Genomic DNA, 22,983 nt, shown 5'->3' with positions numbered 1-22,983 from the left:
TGAATGAGGATCTCTTCTTAAAATGGAATAATCTACACCAGTAGTTGTTTTTAACAGAGAGTGCCTGGTGAATCGCACTTGTTAAATAAATATTTAGACTTGGTGGCACATTTGCTGCTGTGCTCAGACTGTGCCAGTACTGGAAGAGCAGCCGATATATTGGCAGCAATAGGAAAAGTAAGAGGGTCCAAAAATAAATTGATAAAAAGGGTTGGAGGTCAGTGGTGACGTTCAAGGAGGGAAGAATGAGAACAGAGAGTTAAATGCATCTGTGATAGGAACAGGTGGTGCAGCTGTATGGTGTTATTGAGATCAGTGTTAGGGCACTCAAGCAAATAACTATATCTTAAACCTCTCCCACTTAGGAATTTTCCAGTGTGACCTCTTTGGATTGAAAGTTAACAGAGTGTGGCCATGTATCTCTGCCAAGATCAAGTCAATAAAAATTCTCAGGATGTCTAATTGTAACAACCAGCGTCAAAGCTGTACTTGCAGAGAAGCAAAGTTAAAAGCACTGATTCTGAAACTGAAAGGGAGGTGGCCATACAAAGATTTCGCTTACTGCTTTGACCGTGATGCAAATGTTGAAGGCGGTGAGAGACGAATAACAGCTTCAGAAACCAATACTCTTGCCGAAAGCCCAGGACATGGGCTATAACATACAGAGCTGCAGCAAATGATTACACTGCTGTCCTTCACTGTGAATCACACTTGCTTAGGCTCCAAATGAGTTTCTTCTCATTCCACTGATTCAATTAACCATGTTGGTACAACTTCCTCTTCTTTTGCCTTTCATGTAGTTCTCCAGAAAAAAAGGCAATAATCTACTGCCGTTATTATGCTTTCATCAGAAAGTTTATTGATGTAAAATATTATCTTTGTTTCTCCCACTGTAGATGCTACCCAACCTATAGAGAACTTCCCGCATTTTCTGTTCTTCAAATGTTTAACTTCTGCTTTTGTTCCCCCCAATGTAAGTGAGCTCTTCCTTCATATCACTGTGAGTGAAGAGGCCAGAGTCTCTTTGAAACTTATGTATGGGTTACGTCCTACGTTCATCACCTATACAAGAGGGAAAAATAACTTCATACAGGGCATTTTGTCATTGTGAAATGTTACATAGGAATAGAAATTACAATCCAAAAACATTTCATTGGGAGTTGTATTTGGGAGCTCCTGCAAGAGTTGTAAAAGGAATAAAATAAGAGTGAGATTTTCCTTTTTTTCCCTTTATAATGACTGTGTATAAGGACATTGAAGTCATGTCAAACACACACGCCATGCACAGATGATCATTGCTGCACCCACATCCACTTTCAAAACCAGTCTGGACCTGCTCCTTTGTTGAAACACTGCAGTTCTTTGACCTCCTTTATGAAGTCTATTGAAGAAGTTTTACACTAAGATAGAACTAATTGAGTAATTTATAAAAGTATTAGTATTGGTTTATTATTGTCACATGTATCAAAAATAGAGTGAAAACTTGTTTTGCATGCTGTTCATACAGATTGAGGAAGAACAAGGTAAAACAACAACAATGCAGAATGAAGTGTAAAAGCTGAGGAGAAAGTGCAATGCAGGTAGATAATAAAATGCAGGATCATAAAAAGGTAGATCGTGAGGTCAAGAGTTCATCTTATTGTACATGAGGTTCATTCAAGATCTGATAACGACAAGATAGAACTTGTTCCTGAGCCTCATGGTAATGTGTTTAAGAGAACTCTAAAATGATACGGCACAGACTGAGGCCAATTACCCCTGTTACTCTGCTGCATTTGAAAGGCAAATCTGGGTTGTTCTGCCTCTTTGACCTGTAGGTATGTGGTCACCAAAGAGAAATCAGGTCTGAATGGAAGGTTTATACTTGAGGTTGAAGCCTGCTGTCTTGTCTGTTTTTGAACAGCGCCTGGAACTTTATCATGTTTCACGTAACTTGCAGCATTTGTGCGCAACATAAAGGAGTGAGGCTTCTGCTGGGGTTGTGTACATGTACGTGAGTAGAGGTGGGCAGGAGAGCCCCAAGCAAAATCCATTCCAAGGTGAGTGTTAATGTAATAAAATCTCAGATGCCATCTTCCACTTTGCATTTTTATGAATGGTTCCCAGTGCTTCAACAGACACAGGAGTACTGATCTAAACATAGAACAGTGCCATGCCTACAGCTAGGCGTGTGATTTAAATAATAGGCTGAATTACTATGATAAATCTGTAGTAGAGTAGGATCAGAATTCTACTGTATAATTGTTGAGATTTTACATCGTGTTGAATGAAGCACAGACTTAGACTTGTCTTGCAAGTAGATATTGCTTTCAATGTCTCAGCATGTATTGTTGATTCATTTATTTGTAAATGTTGGGGTATATAATCTGTTAATTATTTAAGAAAAACCTGTTCCATGCAGACATGTAGGAGCCTCGTTGGGATGCTGAACAACGATGCTGAATGTGATCACTCGCTAATCAGTTCAATTGTTTGCAAGAATCACTTTGCAGAATTTGAACAAATTCATCTGTCTGATAGCAAGATTGCTTTCAAGAGCCATTTGCACAGAGTTGAATCAACAAGAAATGCTTTATTCTTATATTAAAAAATTCTGCCTTGTTGTGACATATGTACATGGAATTTTAAACTTGATAATACAATAAAAGGGTTCATTCCACATGGAGGAGCAGATCAGACAAACTTGACTCAGCTGTGCAAATAGAGTCAGCATGTGAAAGAGTTAATTTGCAACCTAATTTTCAGCAATTGTTTCAGTCTTATGGCAGCTTCCAATTTCTCTGCTAATAGTATGAGAATAATTTGAATTATTTGTAATTTATAGAAGCTGTGGTAATTTAATCTGAATTCATTCAATATGCTTAATCAGTCATGGTTATTTAATACATTTCCTCAACCTCTCAGTGAACAAGAAGCTGTGACTGGATCTCTAACTGTTTTTCTATACCTTTAAACAAAAACCTGTTGTCACGATATGCAAGATGCTGCATTTCATAAATGCCAGAAATATGCAGCACTAAACTATGTATATAGAATTGGTGAATGAGGTTACAGTCATCATCGAATTCAGATTTTAAAGATTTTTCTTCTATTCTGTGTTTGATGAGAACTGAGCTCCTGACAGGTGAAGCAGAAAGTCATTTTTCAACTGAAATGTCAAGGAGCTGTACATCATTTATATTCTGTCAAAAATTAACCAGTAAACATGTGAATGGTTCATTGCAAAAGCACAGTATGTTCTGTGCAGATCATGCTTTTTTGTGAGGGGCCTCTGATTTTATTTCATGGAAAGTAACCCATTAAAATCCACAGTGAAAGGCCATTTCTGCATCATGAATGAAAACCTGGTTGCACTTGCTATGCAATGTATTTCTTTCCAGCAGAATTCACCAAAGAAGGAGTGAGGCAGTGGAAGGCTATGTTGAGATGAAGAAAGATGAACTTATTCTGTAATGGACCTTTTCTACATGCAACATGTCAGTTTGGACAGAAAGAGTTTCTGATCTTGAAAAACTTAATAGGAATTCTATTAGTACCATGTCAGCCTCATTGGTACTAACTCACAAGCATTCTAGTTTTATCATAAATGCATAAAATTTGTCTCCAGTGCATGTGAGAGTTAGTGATAAAATTAATCTTCCGAAACTCACTCCGTAATTCATTTATAGCTCAGATGTCCCTTGAAGATGTTTCTTAATCTTAAAAATTAACCAAATTTGCCCATAGTTTCTGGGAATTCTGCTTTTGAGTAGTTCTGCAGTGTGGATTCCAGCTGATGGTGCTGGAAAAAAGCATCAATAAATGGAAATATTTGTCCTTCTCTGGAACGTATCTATTCCAGATTATCAAAGGGAATTGAGTTGAAATATTTTTGCCTTCCTATAACCATAATATCAAATTCATCTGTTTTACCTAATTGTGGTCCTTCCTATGAATTAGCAGATTTCAATCTTTAACTGAAGTGGGTCAAAGCTTACTGAAGTGAATGCTTTAAATACACAGGAAAGAAAATGAGCAATTTTGCATAATACGTTGAGAGAATATTTTAGCTGTAAGCTACATTGCAGTTCATTTTGTGTTCAGATGAAGATTTTTCTCTTTCAAATACTGATGGTAACCTTCTATGGATTTCCTATCCATTTTTATTTGAAAAACATTCAGGTTTTAATTTGCTTGTGTTAATTAATCACAGAATCATTGAATTGGTGAGTCCATTCAGCCCATCATGTCAAAAATGGCTACTAATAGAGAAACCTTGTCAGTTCCATTCCCTGCTTGGTCCCTGTAGTCCTGTAATTTATTCTATCTCAAATATCAATGCCTTCACTGGAGAATGCAGAGTCAGGGGAAATTATTTCACATCATCCTGGCAAGCTCTTGTAAGCCCACTGCTATACTGATCTCTGCAGTGTTGGCAATCATAGTCATAGTGGAATACTTTGGTTGTCCCTCACTCTGTTCCCTTTGTATGCGGTCTGGCATTTCATTGATCAACTCAGGTGTCATTCAAATTTATATGTAAACTAGCTTCATTTTATTATGATAAAAACGCGGTTTTTACTTCACTTCTCTGATTTAGTCAGAGAAAATGACATAAAACACACAACAGAGAAAGGACTTGAATTATTTTTAAATTATGTAGATATATCTCTAATTTATAAAAAATATTGCTATTCTTGATCCCTTCATCTATTAAAGTAAAGAAACAGAAATAAATAGCTTTTTAGAAAGGAGTCCAGTGTATTTTTTGGCTAAAAAAAAGTATTTCCTTCACTGCATACATCTGCAATTTGAGAGCAAAGGGATCGGTATTGCTCTGGATGATTCTATTTGACAAATTTATTAATGGGGGTCAACTGCTGAAAATAATTCAAGACAGACCTTTATTGCAATGTATAGACTAGCCATAAGCCACACCTTTCAATCATATAATTCTCATTTCAAATCTTGACATCCTAGTTCATGTTTGAAAAAAGTCTGAGTTCCATGTCAGTGGCTGACTGTGCAGTTGAATATCTGTCCTGCTTAAATCTGCTGGCAAATAGCTGGAGGTGACATAACCTTTCATGTAATACTGCTGTGTACATATACAAATAATTGAGGCTCTTGACCCTGTCGACGTACATACAACTGTAAGTACAAACCTGACATTTTGATACTAAGCGTAGCCTTTTCACTTGTTATTTTCTGTTTCAATAAACCAGTGTGGATTATAAAATGAAAGAAGGAAACTTGACTGATTAATGCTGTCAAAGAAACATAGTTATGAGAAACCAAACAGCTTTTTTTACTGAACATTTTCAAATTGATATGGAGACTTTGAGTGCACTCTGCACAACTTTTAGATATATTAAAATCCACTTCAAAGTTGTAAAGCATCTATTTCACCTGAAAGCCCCTGTGTTTCCTATACAAACAATTTCTGCTGCTTAATATATATTTTGCAAATTATATTTAATGTAAAAATAGTGTAACAGAAAGGAGAGATGAATCATTAACATTTATCAGTACCAACAGTTCATATTGAATAAACATGAGTAAAAATCTAAAACTGCTTCAAAAGCTCTCAAAAAGTTACATTTACAATAAAAGTACATTTTCTGTTCACTCCATCTCCAATACAGCACATCTGTGGCAAATAATTACCATCATTTTTATGCAACCAGGTCATTTTGTTCAGTCATTGAACCACTACTGTGAGTGTCATAGTCTCCTGAGTGGTTTTATCCACTCATGAAAACTGGTAAAAATCTTAAGCACGATTCATGGAAAAGGGGGTGAGTGGCCTTGTGCGTGTGCAAAATTGCTGCTGAAGGTCAGGGGCGCATAGGGCCCAGGTAAAATTGCAGCTGATGTGTGACAGTACAGGCACAAAGTGATTGCCATACTGGCAGCTGCTCTTAGTGTGCTCCTCATCACACAGGAAACTACATGTTGAGGAGCATTAGGTATGGAAATGTTTCAGAATGTTCAGAAAAGGCCAACGTGGAGCAAGGTCCCATGAGGTTACAGTGAGATTGCCAGGCAGTGCACAAATGTAGGAAGGAATAGAAATAACTAGCGCAGACTGGCATTAGAGATTGCTTGAATTTTTAAGACTAGATGATTTGTTTTTCTCCACAGAAATGTGCAACAATACCACACATCATCCATTATTTTCCACTGTGCATCAGTTGGTAATCAGCTTTATGGCTTTTGGATACTTTGATATCAGATGTGGTCTTTTCCCTTGTTATTTGATAATTCCATTTGCCAAGCAATTAGAAAAATTCTACATCTTTCCCATTAGTGTCTTATTTTCCTCCTTTTTTTGTTTTCCTATCTGCAACAAGATAAATAGACATATATACTTAAATGCTATTTTATATATTTCAATACCAATAGTATTTAATATACTTTAGATAACCTTTACTTTAGATATACTTTAGATTTTGCTCATGTAAAAAGTCACTCAGCAACGGTATCATACAGCGTGAAGTATATTAAGATAATGTGCATAATAAGCTAATAAATAAACACATGTATTATTGTAATATAAGGTTGTTGCCCAGGTTAGTGACTCAGGAGTTCTTATTATTTTGTTCAGTCATTCAGTTCATGGAAACATGGCTCACACCCACCATTTCAGTTGCAGTGCTGCAGCTCGATGGCTTCACCATTCGCCATAAAGACAGGACAGCTCAGTATTTTAAAGTCTGAGAAGGAGCAGTATGCTTCATAATTAACTCATTGTGGTGCACAGACGTGGCGGTTCTGTCTCAGTCCTGGAACATCCATCCATTGACTAGCATTGCTTTTTATCTGCTGAAGGCCAGCATCCCGGTGGTGGTGTACATTCCAACTCAGGCCCATGTCTGACAAGCTAAGCTCTGTAACCAGCAGGAATGAAACACTCCTAACAGTTGGTTGGCACAAGTTTTCAGAGCCCGACCAGGTACACCATCAGGGCCTGATGCCTTCGCTGTCGTTGTGGGGATTGCAACCAGGCCAGCTTGAAGGAATCTCTGTACAACTACCGCCAACATATCACCAGAGGAACCAGAGGAGGCAGTGCACATGACCACTGTTATACCACCATCATGAATGCTTACTGTGGTGACCCACTCCCTTACTTTGGAAAGTCTGATCACGTAGTTGTAGTTCTCATCCCAGCATATTGGCAAAGACTAAAGAGTGCAGTATCAGTGGTGAGGAGAGAATAAAACTACATCTATTTGAATCTCAACAGCATCCAGTGACCCTGTGATCTCTGTCTCGGAGGTTGACGTCAGAACGTCTTTCAAGAGGGTGAATTCTTGCAAGGCATCAGGCCCTGATGGTGTACCTGGTCGGGCTCCGAGAACCTGTGCCAACCAACCGGTGGGAGTGTTCAACACCTTCAAACTCTCACTGCTGCAGCTGGAGGGTCAAAAGAACAACAATCACTCCAGTGCCCAAGAAGAGCAGGGCAAGCTGCCTCAATGACGATCATCCTGTGGCACTTATTTCTACTGTGATGAAGTGCTTTGAGAGGTTGGTCAGAATCAACTCCTGCCTACGCAAAGACCTAGACCTGCTGTAATTTGTCTTTCGCCACAATAGGACTACAGTGGATACAGTCTCACTGACTGTCCACTCGGCCTTGGATCACCTGGATTATAGCAATACTTATGTCAAGCTAATACTTATTTACTATAGCTCGATGTTCAAGACAACTATATCTTCAGTTCCAATCATGAAGCTCCAATTCCTGGGCCTCCGTAACTCCCTCTGCCACTTCATCCTTGACTTCCTCACTGGAAGACCACAGTCTGTGTAGATTGGAAATAACATACCCGATTCATCGACAATCAACTCAGCTGCACCTCAAGGAAGCATGCTCTACTCTACTCTCTCTCTGCTCTACCCTCTGCTCTACTCTCTTTACACACATGATTGTGTGCCTAAGCACAGCTCAAATGTCGGCTATAAATTTGCCAATGACACAACTATTGTTGGCATAATTTAAGATGGTGAAAAGGAGGTGTACAGGAGCGAGACAGATCAGCTGGTTGAGTGGTATTGCTGCAAAAACCTTGCACTCAGTGTCAGTAATACCAAAGAACTGATAGTGGATTTCAAAAGGAGAAGTCGAGGGAAAATACGCTAGTCACTTCGAGGGATCAGCAGTAGAAAGGCAGTTTCAAGACTTTGGGTGTCAACATCTCTGAGGATCAATCCTGGGCCCAACATATTAATGCAATTACAAAGAAGACCCAACAGCGGTTATATTTTATTGGGAGTGTGAGGATAATTGGTATGCCACCAAAGACACACATTGTGTAGTGTGGAATGGGATAGACTGTTATCTAGCAAAGGTGTACTAGGTAAGTGGGAGGTCTTAAAAAGTGATATTTTGAGCAGAAAGCTTGTATGTGCCTATCAGAATAAAAGATAAAGATAACAGATTTAGGGAACCTTGGTTTTTAAGAGAAATTGAGATCCCGGTGAAGAAAAAAAAGGTGCATTGCAGGAATAGGCAGGTTGGAACAAATAAAGAGCTTATGAAATGTAAGAAAACACTTATGAAAGAAATCAGGAAGTCTAAAAGAAGGCATGAGGTTGCACTAGCAGACAAGGTGAATGAGAATCCTAAGGGATTCTACAGATATGTTAAGAGCAATGATAATCAATGTGTGGAACAGAAAGAGATGGGGGAGATCATAAGTGGATTTTTGCATTTTTATTTACTCGGGAGATGGACACAGAGTATATAGAAGTGAAGCAAAGCAACACCAAGGTCATGGATATGATAGAGATTACAGAGGAGAACATTTCCGCTCTCTTGAAGAAAATTAGGGTGGATAAATCCCTAGGGCCTGACAAGGTGTTCCCTCAGACACTGCAAGATATATGTAGAATTTGTAGGGGCCCTAGCAGAGATATTTAAATCGTACTTAGTGGCAGGTGATGTACCGGAGGACTGGAGGATTGCTAATGTAGTCCTGCTATTTAAGAAAGGCTCTAAAAATAAATCAGAGAATCATAGGCCAGTCAGCCTGACATCAGTTGTAGGGAAGTTATTGGAAGGTATTTTAAGGGACTGGATATTTGAGTATTTGAATAGACATGGGCTGATTAGGGATAGTCAGCATGGCTTTGTGTGGGATAGGCCATGTCTAACGAATCTTGTAGTGCTTTTTAAGGAAGTTACCCGAGAAAGTTGATGGAGGCAGGTCAGAGGATGTTACTAACAAGCATATCAACAAAGCATTTGACAAGGTCTCACATGGGAGATTGGTCAAAAGGGGTCTGTCGCTCTGCATTCAAGATGACGTAGTAAATTGGATTAGACATTGGCTTTGTGGGAGAACCCAGAGAGTGACAGTAAAGGTTTGCCTCTCTGACTGGAAGCCTGTGACTAGTGGTGTGCCACAGGGATCGGTGATGGGTCCATTTTTGTTTGTCATCTATATCAACAATCTGAATGATTAAATGGATCAGTAAATTTGTAGATGACACCAAGGTTTGAGGTGTAGTGGACAGTGAGGAAGACTATTAGAGCTTGCAGCTGAAAAAATGGGCTGAAAAATGACGGATGGAATTGAATGCAGACAATTGCAAACTGTTCTACTTCAGTAGGACCAACCAGGGTAGGTCTTACACAGTGAGTGCTGGGACAGTGAGGAGTGTGTTAGAATAAAGGGATCATGGAATGCAGGTTCATTATTAGTTGAAAGTGGTGGCATAGGTATATAGGGTCGTAAAGAAAGCTTTTGGCACATTGGCCTTCTTAAATCAATATATTGAGTACAGAGATGGGATGCTATGTTGAAGTTGTATAAGACGTTGGTGAGGCCCATTTTGGAGTATCGTGTGCAGTTTTGGTTACCTACCCTCAGTAAAGACCTAAGTAAGGTTGAAAGAGTACAGAGAAAATTTATAAGGATTTTGCTGGGACTGGAGGATTTGAGTTAAAAGAAACAAATGAATAGGTTAGACTTTATTCCTTGGAACGTAGAAGATTGAGGGGAAATTTGATAGGAGTACACAAAATTATGAGGGGTGTAGATAGGAGGTTGGTTGGGACTGCTACTAGAGGTCATGGATTAAGCATGAACTGTAAAATGTTTAAGGGAACTTGAGGGGAATCTTCAACAATCAGCGTGTTGTGACAGTGTGGAAAAAGCTGCTAGCGCAAGTGGTGCCTGTGAGCTCAATTTCAACATTTAAGAGAATTTTGTATAGGTACATAAATGGTAGGGGTATGGAGGGCTATGGTTCAAGAGCAGGTTGATGGATATAGTCAAGTTTAAATAGTTTGGCATGAACTAGATGGGCCAAAGGGCCTGATTCTGTGCTGTGCTTTTCTATGATTCTGAGTCTCTGCGCTCACAAGTTTCTACGAACGTATCGTGGTGATCATTCTAACTAGTTGCTTCACCATCTGGTCTGGAGAGGCACGGCACAGGATTGGAAAAGGCTGCAGCAAGTTACAAATTCAGCCAGCCCCTTCATGGGCACTGACCTTCTCAGCATCCAGGACACCTTCAAGAGCGTGGCATCCTTCATTACGGACCAACGTCAGTCAGGACTTGAGCTCTTCTCTTCTCAATGCTACCATTAAGGAGGAGGTACTCAGAAGGCTGAAGACACACACTTGATATTTCAGGAATAGCTTCAAAGTTCAAAGTACATTTAATGATCATATATGATATACAACCTTGAGATTTGTTTCCTTACAGGCAGCCACTAAACAAAGAAACCCAGTAGAACCTATTAAAAATGTGGACTGTCAAACACCCAATGTGCAGAAAAACAACCATGCAAACATTAGAAGTAAGCAAGTAATATTCAGAACTGAAAAGTTCACAAAATTAAGTCTACTGTCATGATGTTACACATCACTGCAACAGATTCAGTAACCCAGTAGTTGCAGGCCGCAGCCTCGGTTCAGCGTGGAGATGACTAAACCTTGTGGAGCAGTGAGTTGAACAGGCCTGTCGCTCATGTTGGCCCAACATACTGACCTTTTCAATCTGACCTGCTACTTAAACCATCCAAACCTTTGATTGTTCCTTCACTCCCAGAGCTGGACCCTGCCACTTCAGTACAATTTTGGGCCCAGGCCCTGCCATACTCATTTGGCCTGACATTTAAATCAATCAAACCTTGCGTCTTTCCTCACTGGGTCTGAGTTGCATGGCCTTGACTCAGCTTGCTTCTGTTCTGCTGTATCGAATCACCCCCGGGTCCGCTCTAGTAATAGCCAAACATTGGCTCATTCCCAGCTATCAGGCCTGGCACCTGCCACATCCATTCAGCCCGCATGTGCCACGCCACAACATTCTCGCACCTTCAAGACTTCAGTTCACACTGCAAAGATGCCGGGTCATACAGGCAGATCAAATGAAAGTTACAGGCTATTGAATGCCATAATCGTATCCAAGAAAAAGTATAATTTATAGTTTTGTTTGTTTTGTTTGCTAGCAGCTAGTGCTTGCTGTGCTTCATCAGTGCCACCCTCCATCATCAGATTTCTGAATGGACAATAAACCTATTAATACCTCAGTATTTTGCTTCCCTCTCTTTTTGCACTATTTATTAAATTTATGTATGTGTGTGTATATATAATATGTGTGTGTATATATATATATATATATGTGTGTGTGTGTACATATATACTTCTTACTGTAATCTACAGTTTTAATTATGTATTGCAATGTACTTCTGCCACAAAGCAACAAATTTCATGACATATGCCAGTGATATTAAATCTGATTCTGATTATTTATGGTAAAAGCTGTTTGATCCAGAAGCAAAATTCTACTGAGCTATCAATGAACAGTGGATTAACAAGTCATCACAGCATTTTCTTGGATAAAACAAATTGGTATAATTCAGTCTGAAGCTATCTGCTTGTCTTCAGTCTGATCACAATGGAATTGCAAATTCCTTGGAGATGTGCCATTTTTGACTGGAGCTCTAAGAGCACTTCTTTGAACCACAGATTTGATTCTTTAACTGGTAAACAGCTTATTTTTACACTTCACACACACTCGCAGCTTCTCTACTTAAATTAATTTTTCTCCTGTAGAAGCTTTTGCATAAACTTATTCAGGCAGTAAAGGAAAATTAAATAATGCATATCTTGTGTTATGATAAATGTTTTTAAGATGTTTAAATGATATTGGTTAAGGGGAAGAAATAAGTGCATTCAGATAGTAGATATTCAGACTAGCTTCCTTAATGGTTTTTGTACACCTATATGAGTGATAAGCAACAAGCCATTGGAATATCTAAATATTGATCAGATTGATTGAAGAATTTCTTGTGAAGTTATATTTCTGCCCCACAAGAGAGAAAAGGTTTTGAAATTCTAAAAGATAATCAGAATAATGTCTTACATAAAGGATGTGCCTTTGCATAACATGTTGATCATTTTCTCATCCAAAAATGATGATCTGCTTAGTTACAGTGAATGAAATTTGTTTCTAGAAGTCTGCCTGCATTGCCACCTATTCAAGAGCTGCTTATTTTCCAACTAGTTTATTTTTACAAATTCTCCTTTTCCTTTGCAACACCAAAAATGTCATGTACTTCTAGAACATGAATTAGGTGCTTACAATTCTAGATACTAGAGGAGAGAGGAGAGGAAACACTAGTCAATTCAATACAAGCTAGGCAACTTTGTGAACCAGAATAATTTGAGTTATGCCTGGGATTTCATGCTTTCAGGAAATAAGTTTAATGCGTTCTTCCACGATATAAAAATAGGTTCCTTTTAGTTGAGTGTTTTGATGAAGCTCTACTACTTCTGGATAATAGTCTTCAGGATATCATTTGTTGTTCAAATGTTACTGGGAGTGAAATTTCACCAGCAGACAGAAGGGCAATATCTCGATTTCAACTCACATTTCTTGCTAACAAAAAGAAAATGTCTGCAACATATTAGCACTGATGATTGATTTCCCGTTAGAAAACAATGAGCACCACACAAAGAATATAATTAGGGTTCTGTGAGGCACTTAAATGAATATTTTATATGTATATTTCTGTCAAGTGAATTGAAAATAAAATACCATTTCCTTTTACTTACATTCAATTGTATTTCTTTCTTTTACACAACACATATTTTGATGAAATTTTCTGCAATGCGAGTGATATCTTAAAATTTATTTATTGAAATACAATTTTTGTGCATTAAACACAAGAACAATTTCTCCCTTAGAATCTATTGTGCTACAACAAAAAAAAGTATTTTAACTAGCTACCAAAATAAAGCCTATTAAAACTGTGATAATAATATTGCTTTATTATTTATAAGTCTTTCATTTGCAGTTGAATGTACAGTATATGAGCAAGGTTGCTATTACTTCAACACATACAGTGAATAATCACAACTCCAGAAATATCATATTGTCCCATTTGGATCAGGCCACAGGCTTTATAAATGCAGTTCCAAATGGGGAAAGGTGAAACTTGAGGAGACATCTTATCATTTATAAAACAAATTTTAACATTTGCCTTCCCAGTTCAAAGGTTCCAACTATGTAGATTTGGTTATTTTATCCCTCAGAAGTGCAGCAAAAATTTGTTTTACATGATTGTTATAAGAGCCATTAGTCATGCCGGACACTCACTGTGGGTAATAGTGTTTTCAACTATGTGTTTGGAAAACTGAACAATTTGGGCCTTTTAAGATGGCACATCTATTGCTGACCTCCATGTGTTGCACAGGATGTGTTACTAATAATCCAGACTTCTCCGAGAATAAGCAGCCATAAATTTGCAGTGAAGGTGACAGATAGGTGTATTTTAAGGAAGGGTACATGGCTCCTGCCCAATGCAACATATTGGAAGAACTTCCAGTTTTAAGCTTCACTGCCATTTCCTAAGCAAACTATGGGCACAAATGAATGATATATTGCAGCCTTTCTCTTTCTGCATGGGATATTGTTTGATGTGCCCCAAAATAACAGGAGCAAACGGAACTGACATGAACCATGAACAATTTGCTCATTGTTCCTTCATTGCTTCAGTTAGGCTCCTCCAATTTATGTTGAGCACCAAAGTGTATGAAAACAAAATAGTGTGAATCCTTTAATTCTCCTGCCTAACACTTAATTCAGCTGGTTGGCAGATGAATGCACAAGGTCACTACTGTACTGTCAGCTTCTTGTCCAGTGCCCAATGGGTGAACAGTGATTAAAGTCTTCTCCCAATCCACAACATCTCAGGAAATGAGTTGAAAGAAATCACCAAGATTCATGCAAGTATCAAAGCAGGTAATAATCTTTTGTAGCAGTCACTCTTGAGACTGACAGTCATCAAATTTAAACTTAGAGACTCAACAGAAATTGACAATGCATGTAACCAGAGGGCATGTTGTCATTCAGCACACTGGAAATTCATTTAATATCAAATAAACAAGTAAAATGCTTTTGAATATTCATAGCACTAATTCAGCCATGTCTGAAGTAATAAGCATTAGAACAATTTACAGCAATTCAAAATTAGCCATGGGAGTAGCCACCATTCCCTGTTATTTATATCTACAATGAATATTTGTTATGTTAAATATGTTCTTCAGTAATTGCTCCAAATGAAATCTTTATGCCTAGAAATTCATCCCCAGTTGCATCAAAACATTGTACTCTACTCTGCAATTCATTCTGTACTAAGGGCCAGTGCAACTGAATAACATGCTTAGTACTATCATCTAGAGATGAATTTCAATGCATTTGTTTCAAAATAAAATGGTATCTTTAATTACATTTTGATATATTTAAAATGGTATTTTGATATTCAGAATTGGAGTATTTACAGTTTATATGTCAGATATGTTTACTTTGTGCTGAAAATATTAGGACATGCAGAGACAATTCACAGAACTGGAATCATCCAAATTTTAATCAAAAAAATTTGCTGAAACCATTGACTGAGAAAGATTATACAAGGGTGAAAGATGAAAGAGATGAAAGGGGCAGTCCTCAGTGATAGATGTATGTGTACAGCAATCCTTTTTAAAAGTTGCCTCTTGGTTTGGCCACTCATTTAACATGGAGAAGGAAATATAGTGTTTGGTTTCTTCTTTATTGATTTATAAATATTACTTTAAAAGATATTTCAGTAAATTAAGATTAGTATCTTGATCAGTATGGACCAGTTGGGTCAAAGGGCATGTTTTGATTCTGTGTCACTCTGTGACTCTGTGATGTGAAGTCCCAACATTTTAATAAAGCACCAGGGAAATGTCAGACAACATAGAGGAGGAGTGACCAAAATTAGAGCAGCTGAGATGATTCTGTGATGAATGATAACTTCAGTAATAGACTGCAAAAATAACAAGCCATCAGAAGCCACAAAATGAGAGAGAACAGATTCTAAACACAACACAAAGCAACATAACTGAAAACTAGGAGCAACTAGTTGAGGCTTATTGTTTTAATTGGTGAACAAGGACAATGGATGTGAGCTGGGTTTAAATAGGCTGCAGGTGATGAGTTGGAAACAAGTGGAAGGTGACTCCTGTTAGTTGTGTGGAGATGGGAGGTGCCTGCCTGTGCAGGTCTGACTGGAAATTCTTACAATTACATAAGCACATGGTATACTGTAACTTAGAAGAAAAATGTTTAAGTAAAGAAAATCTAAAAATAACCAATAGAACAAATTCTATATATAAGGACTTCTAGCTAGATGGACATTCTCACTCTTTTTCTAGACATTCTTGTTAGAGCTCTGATGAAAATCACGGAAATGGATTGCCTAGAAATTCTCTGTTATCTGTTAAATGGTAGACTTGATGGTCAATGTGCATTTTCTGAGTTGCCACTACAAAAGTTCTGCAGTCTGAATGGCAAAAAGATCATGGAATGTTATATATTGGCCTTGCATAATGACCACACTGAAAGATTTTTCCCATGGAGAGCATGAAAAAGAAACAGGCATGTCTGGGACTACTCCAAGGGTAGTGGGTGGGCGAGCTCTGGGAGGGGATCACTGGGTGGTGAACCAATACACCTTTTGGGGGCCCATCAGCTTGATGGACAGAGAAGTTGAGGAGGGCTGCAGGAATTGGGGTGGAAGAGCGATCCTGCTTAAGTTATGAAGCAAGTTTTAGGCTCTCTGTTCTGAAAGCTAGAAAGAGCAGAAGTCATGACCAGGAAATTGTTGAGAAGAAACTGGGAGGGAGGGGAAATTGATCTCCATCTTACAGCTTACCATCACGGAAGGTACTTCATTAGGAACTGCTCTAGTGGGTCTCTTTGCCTGATGATGGAGCAAGCCTCACATCTGCTGCTTCTAATAATAAGTACTTTCTAATAATAAATGCTCTATGTTTTCTGTGAACAAGAGCAGAGTGGCATTTGTCAACTAATTTCATGGATTATGTGAGCAAAGAAAAACTGGTAGGACATCACTAGGTGCCAAGATGCTTTCAGACATCAAAAATATGAAAGACCCAGTCAGGAAAAGTATAAATTTTCAGCTTTGTTTTTGGTGAAAATATGGACAAGAAGTACTACTTCTTACAAAGTTGTGCATGAATCGGACATATAATTTAAGCATTTGGTCCAAATTAATTGATTATTTAATTCTAAAAACAGTGGAGATTAGATATTTATTAACTAGCATCAATTAGTAGAGAAAAGGCTAAACTTCAGTTTATTATTTAAGGACTACTACCGAACACTTAATCAAGATAATTTTGAAATTCCACAAGAAGTATTGTATAATAGAGGACCACTGTCTTCTTACTTAAATTAACAAGTACATTCTCCAAGTTTCATGAGGCTGGGTGTTGAATTTGCTAAAATGTTGCTGAAGCTTATGTTTTATCTGTAAATATTCTAATTATACAAATGGCAAATGTTTGAAAATGAAAAAATTGTAGAAGCTTTACATCAGAAGCGAAGACAAAATATTGTAAACACTGTAAAGACACAGGTAACAATAGATCCTGAGGGAGGGTCTTGGCCCATAATGCCTGTTTTCCATAGCTGCTGTTTGGCCTGCAGAGTTTCTCCAGCACTGATAAAAAGAAATAAAGTCTAAGGCTGAGGACCATTAATCAGAACATTGTTTTTGAGTCAAGCGCAAGAAATCATAATCTTGAACAAGGGTCTTAGTCTGAATCGTTGACTGTTTATTCATTTCCATAGATGCTGCCGGAGTTGCTGAGTTCCTCCAGCATTTTCTGTGTATTGAATTGCATGAAATGTTTTCTAACAATGTGTCCTCTCGGGTTTGTAAATATAGGTTTACCTTCTGATTTATCGGTGAAAATATAAAGAGTGCACGGTAGTCAATGTGCTTCCCACCTCTAGGTATGTTGTGCTAATGCACGTATGATCTATGCAAATTAAAAAATAGCGAAGCAGTGTTTAGAGAGGTTGGAAATGGCACACTTAAATGAAAGTGAGAGGAAGGAAAAATACTTTGAGCCAGAAATGAGTCGAGGCAGAGGATCTTGTTATCTGAAGTGCTATTGCCTGAGCTGCTGAGGACAGTTTGATAACTCATACAGCAAATGTCTTTGGCAAGGAATTTCTATGATCATAGTGAAAGGTCTCTTGGGCTGAGTGTACTTCAAGTCTCCTCTCTTAAATAAAGGAGGCCTATATTGAATCTGTTGAAGAGCTAGACGATCTGCACTCACAAAGAAAAATCAAAATATTAGATCTCATTGAAGCTTTTGAGAATATGGTCATTTAAAAAAAATTGAATACTTTAATGTGTGGGCTAATCACCCCCACCCTCATCAAAATGCCTAGGATTAATAATGAGAGTTCACCAACCTTTACAGAGCCTTAACCTTGAGCTGTGATTGTGAAATTATTACACTACAGACAATGCCTTCTGGCAACTGAAAGGGAAAAACACATTAACATTAATAAAATCATATTGTATCTGGATTTATCTGATGAACTACAGAATAAGCAAAGGCAATATAGTAGTATTAAGTGGTTGTTGCTTAACTGACTGAAGCAGCCAAGCAGTTGCTATATATTGAAGTAGAATAAAAATGTAACATTTAATTCATCAATATCAACATCAACTTACATTTTGCATGAATTTCCCAGAATTATTGCATTCAGGATGTTATTAAATAAATGGGCAGTTATTTAACTTTTTACAATGTTAGTTTTTAGACAAAGTAATTCAAGCCTCAGAATTAATCTGACATTTCATTTGTCATTTTAAGAGTTGCATTAATTTACTTAAAGCAAACACATTAACATTTAAAAAAAATTTAACCACAAGATCAAGTGAAGTATCGTTTTATGGTATTATCTCAATTAAATTTCCAGGCTCCATATCATTAAGCTTGAGGGAAAAATAACAGAGCTTCTGTTCTTTTCTCATGTTTATTTCTGGAAAAGGGCATGAAAGGAGAGAAGGTCTCCATGTATCATGATGAAACAGCAAAATTCTAGATAAGTTCAGAGTATAGGAGATAAGATGTTTGATATGAAAGGATTAATTTAATCAGAGTTTTGCAATTAAGTTAAATAAGTAGAAAAATCATAAGTTGGATGAAAAGGCCAAGAAAATAAATTTGAAATACAGACAAAAAGGATAGGAAGAAGACTGAAGAGTGTGAAACAAGAGTTAAAGACGACTGAAGATTGGCACATTTAGACGTAGGACTGAGTGGAATGGAAAAGAGAAGATGGACAGTTAAACACTAGATTGGGTCTTTTAAATGACTGAAGTCGAAAATATCTCCCAATCTGCCTTTCTCCAGCAACTTAGGAAAGTGATAAATTATCTACATGACTGAGGGGAACAAGTATCATCACACCCAAAGTAGAGTTGTACAAATTCTAACGTACAAGGAGATCAGTCTTTAATAGAACAATCATGCTATGCACTGTGCAATTTTCTTTGCTCCCATTTACTTTGGAGCCTTGCTTCACTCAACATTATGATGCTGCATGCAGTGGGGAGATATTCTTGGTAAATGTGTGATCCAGAGGTTTACTTGTACGGTTTAAAAAAATACTTAGCTGGTACTTACTCTTATGTTGCAGTTAAAGCCCTGCTAGCCATAAGCAAAGACATTTGATTATTTTCTTAGGAAATAGTGTATTGAAAAAGTAAGTTGTGCCTAAACTCTGTAATGTTAATCGTATTAGACAATGAAGAAAAGATTTCAAGTCACTGTCAGAACTATTTTATTCAGTGAACAGTAATCTACTAGTAATAATAAATTACAGCCAATTCAATCTTATAGCTCACACTAGCAATTACAATACAGTAAATATACATATAGTACTGAATCCTGGAGTATCAGTTCACACTAAGCCATAAACCACTCCTACCCTAGATCTTCCAACCATACTCCGATATGGTGAACCCTTTTAAATTTTAGAATATTTTGAATAAATTATTGCATGCTGTAACATTGCTTACGTGCAGTTCAACAAATTCATACTGATGAAACACAATTATAGGGAATTATAATTATATAAACATAGGTTAATTGGTCATTGTAACTTGTCCTGTGATTAGGCAAGGATTGGGGGGCACGGGTCGAAGGCCTGCAAGGACCTACTCTGCACTGTATCTATAAAAATAAATAAACAAACAATACATCTATATTTCTCATCAAAACTCATGAGTGCTTTAGTGCTCCTGCAGAATCCAGGTTCCAAGTGCTTTTTGTTGAGAGTTCTCTGGAATGGCTGTCTAGATTTTGGAAAATGTCACTTCATACTGAGGAAAATTTTTGCACCAACAATGATGGTCAAATTCTCTAATCCAATGTTATGTTTCATTAAGCTGTGAGTTTATTGACATTATTGAGAAAATGGCACCTTGTCACTGCCAACTAACAAAATGAACTTGCACTTCTGACCAGTTAATTTGCCACAAATTACAAAATCTGATTGAGTTCAATATACAGAGGAATCAAAAAGGTGCCTGATCCTCTGATTTCATTCCCAATAAAATCAATGCTGAGAACTAGCCTCCAAAAACAAGCTTCTCTAGTACATGATCTTTTAAAATGTGTTTCCTGCATCAGTGGGCCTGCAAGATTCATGAGGTCACGAACTTATCATGTGATATTTGTAATTATTGACTGCAATTGACTGAGTACTGTGTAATCAAAATATTTATATGCCTAAGACTTTTGCACAGTACTGTAGCTGTGATTGGTCCAGAATTAATTTCTACAAAAGAACTGAGAGCTCCCATCTTAGAGGTTGCCTTTTACTCATAAAACAATAGATATCGTTAAGACTCAATAACTTTTAGTCTATTGTTTATGATCAGCAGAATGCTTCTTCTACACCTCTCTAGTGCTGGGTAATGATAGTAGAAAAACTATCAAAATCTCTGCACAATCCATGGTATTGACAGTGGAGCAAATCCCCACTTTGTCTACACAACATGCTGGACAAAATAGAAGGACAGAAAGTGTTCCTAATGGGAAGGGTATGTAGTCAAGATTTAGGGTGCATAGATTGGTGACTAACAAAAGGAGCAAAATTGACAGGAGAGAGAAGTTTTAAACAGTGAGCAGAGTTGGGCTTCGGAATGTGCTGTCAAGGAGAATGATGGTGGTAGATTCAACAGTAGCGTTCAAGATGGATCTGGATAATTACTTTGAAATAACTGACTGTCCGTCACAAGTAAAGCATTCCCCACCACTGAGGTCACCTACATGGAGTGTTGTCATAGGAAGCAGTGTCTATAATCAGGGACCCCCACAGCCCAGGCCTTACTCTCTTCTTGCTATTGCCATCAGGAAGGAGGTACAGGAGCATCAGGGCTCACTCCATCCGGTTCAGGAACAATTACTACTCCTCAACTATCAGGCTCTGAACCAAAAGAGATAACTTCACTTGCCTATCAGTGAACTGTTCCCACAATTTACGGACACACTTTCAAGTTCTCTCTTTTCATCTCATGTTCTCGATATTTATTGCTTATTTATTTATTATTATTACTTCATTTTTCTTTTACCCTCTGGTTGAGCGCCCAAGCTGGTGTGATCGTTCATTGATTCTATTATGGTTATTATTCTATTATGGATTTATTGAGTATGCCCACACAAAAATGAATCTCAAGGTTGTATGGCGCTTTGATAATAAATTTACTTTGAACTGGGTTTTGAAGAGATGGCAGAGGAGTGAGATAGCTTATGTAGAACCGAAATGAGATTCATGGGCTGAATGGCCTCATTGCATACTGTACCTGTTCTGTAATTCTCTGAACTAAATTTAAAACCATTCCTTTACAATGATACAAGTTACAACAACAGCAAAATACAACCATGTAGTATTTCCAATGATATACATTATGGAAATAACAAAAAAATGCAGGAACACTTTGATACGTGGATTATGATCCAAAGGAAATAACTGGTTGTGTAGCTTAGCACTTTAGTGCAAGGGTGCTTATTAGGTGTGTCAAAAATCAAACTTACAAAAATGAGTGAAAACAGTGAAAAGAAAACTGACAATATTTACAAAAATATACCTGCCAGAAAACACAATAATTGTTCCGTACTTATACTTGGCCAGTGTGATCTCTCTCTCTCTCCCTCTCCCTCCCTCCCTCCCTCCCTCCTTTTAATTTGGGACTAGGACATACCATGCTTAATTACTAACAAAGTTAACTTAAGCCTACGCATGAATTAGAACATGATGTACCCCACAATGTAGTTTCTGCTTGATACTGCGCAAGCACTGCCAGATGGCTGTTGTAACATGCAGTCGTTACAATCACATTTTAAAATAAGCAGAAGTATTTACAACATACACACATTTACCCACCTCCATTACTAAAGAAATGGAATATTCTACCAGGTATGATGGGAAAGGCACCATAAAGCCAACCGGAATGCTTTAGCTCGGTTTAGGACCAATTATGGGAATATATCTGTTTACAACATACATTAATGATTTAGATGAAGGGATTAAAAGTAACATTAGCAAATTTGCTGATGACACAAAGCTGGGTGGCTGTGTGAAATGTCAGGAGGATGTTATGAGAATGCAGGGTGACTTGGACAGGTTGGGTGAGTGGGCAAATGTATGGCAGACGCAGTTTAATGTGGATAAATGTGAGGAAGGCAGATTACTATCTAAATGGAGTCAAGTTAGGAAAAGGGGAAGTACAATAAGATCTAGGTGTTCTTGTACATCAGTCAATGAAAGCAAGCATTCAGGTACAGCAGGCAGTGAAGAAAGCTAATGGCATGCTGGCTTTTATAACAAGAGGAATTGAGTATAGGAGTAAAGAGGTCCTTCTGCAGCTGTACAGGGCCCTGGTGAGACCCCACCTGGAGTATTGTGTGCAGTTTTGGTCTCCAAATTTGAGGAAGGACATTCTTGCTATTGAGGGAGTGCAGCGAAGGTTCACAAGGTTAATTCCCGGAATAGCGAGACTGTCATATGTTGAAAGATTGGAGCGACTGGGCTTGTATACACTGGAATTTAGAAGGATGAGAGGGGATCTGATTGAAACATATAAGATTATTAAGGGATTGGACACGCTGGAGGCAGGAAGCATGTTCCCGCTGATGGGTGAGTCCAGAACTAGAGGCCACAGTTTAAGAATAAGGGGTAGGCCATTTAGAACAGAGATGCGGAAAAACTTTTTCACCCAGAGAGCGGTGGATATGTGGAATGCTCTGCCCCAGAAGGCAGTGAAGGCCAAGTCTCTGGATGCATTAAAGAGAGAGTCAGATAGAGCTCTTGTAGATAGTGGGGTCAAGGGATATGGGGAGAGGGCAGGAACGGGGTACTGATTGTGGATGATCAGCCATGATCACAGTGAATGGCGGTGCTGGCTAGAAGGGCCGAATGGCCTACTCCTGCACCTACTGTCTATTGTCTATTGGGAAGACATTGGAGTGCATACGGACAGTGTATCGACAGCAAAATGACAAGGTAATATTTGTGTATGAGTGAATGCGTACGTGTAAGGAGTGCAATTACTGAGTGCTCTCCATCACAAATACACAGCAAGTCAGGCAGCATCTGTGGAAAGAGAAAATGAGTTAGCAGT

General features: G+C 38.0%; 2 long non-coding RNA genes across 2 annotated transcripts in view; one reads left to right on the top strand and one right to left on the bottom strand.

Moving 5' to 3' along the window:
* The first annotated feature begins 1,708 nt into the window (after nucleotides 1-1,708).
* Nucleotides 1,709-22,983, top strand: part of LOC132406873 (uncharacterized) — a 72,131-nt gene continuing 50,856 nt past the window's right edge. The window contains exon 1 of the long non-coding RNA XR_009516295.1: nucleotides 1,709-2,039. This is a non-coding gene — a long non-coding RNA (uncharacterized LOC132406873). The remainder of the gene's footprint in view (nucleotides 2,040-22,983) is intronic.
* On the bottom strand, nucleotides 5,449-21,504 carry LOC132406874 (uncharacterized). The gene is made up of 3 exons (XR_009516296.1): nucleotides 21,451-21,504; nucleotides 17,760-17,827; nucleotides 5,449-6,322 (listed from the first exon to the last, which is right to left on the bottom strand). It is a non-coding gene; the product is annotated as an uncharacterized LOC132406874 (long non-coding RNA).

This window comes from Hypanus sabinus, chromosome 17 (genome assembly GCF_030144855.1).
Source record: "Hypanus sabinus isolate sHypSab1 chromosome 17, sHypSab1.hap1, whole genome shotgun sequence".
NCBI lineage: Eukaryota > Metazoa > Chordata > Chondrichthyes > Myliobatiformes > Dasyatidae > Hypanus > Hypanus sabinus.
This window is presented reverse-complemented; position numbering and strand designations above follow the sequence as displayed.